The 280-nt window shown below is 72.5% G+C and overlaps 1 protein-coding gene across 1 annotated transcript in view; it reads left to right on the forward strand.

Moving 5' to 3' along the window:
* Positions 1 to 6: 6 nt before the first annotated feature.
* The window catches only part of LOC112122157 (signal transducer and activator of transcription 5A-like), a gene marked incomplete at its 3' end in the record, with an annotated part of 1,837 nt that continues 1,563 nt past the window's right edge, over positions 7 to 280 (forward strand). Inside the window, exon 1 of the mRNA XM_026646772.1 lies at positions 7 to 33. The remainder of the gene's footprint in view (positions 34 to 280) is intronic.

The following is a 280-nucleotide window of genomic DNA, read 5'->3' on the forward strand; positions in this document are numbered from 1 at the left end:
GCCATGGCCGTCTCCTGGTCCCAGTTCAACAGGGTGAGCCGCGCCAGTGGGGCCCGGGCCGGGAGGGCAGCGGGGGCGCCCGGCTGGGGGGGGCTACTTGGTGACAACAGCGTGGGGTGGGTTGCGGGGCAGCAGGAGACCCAGGGTGGCCTGACCCATTAACGTCCTTCGACTGCCAAAATTCTTACCTCACCATTCTCCCCGCCCCCCTCGAGCGCCGTCCCCCCCCGCAGCCCCAGGCCAGACATCCCCCCCGCCCCCCTCGAGCGCCGTCCCCCCC

The sequence above is a fragment of the Terrapene carolina genome, unplaced genomic scaffold, assembly GCF_002925995.2.
Source record: "Terrapene carolina triunguis isolate 2854851 unplaced genomic scaffold, T_m_triunguis-2.0 Scaffold42726, whole genome shotgun sequence".
Lineage (NCBI taxonomy): Eukaryota > Metazoa > Chordata > Testudines > Emydidae > Terrapene > Terrapene triunguis.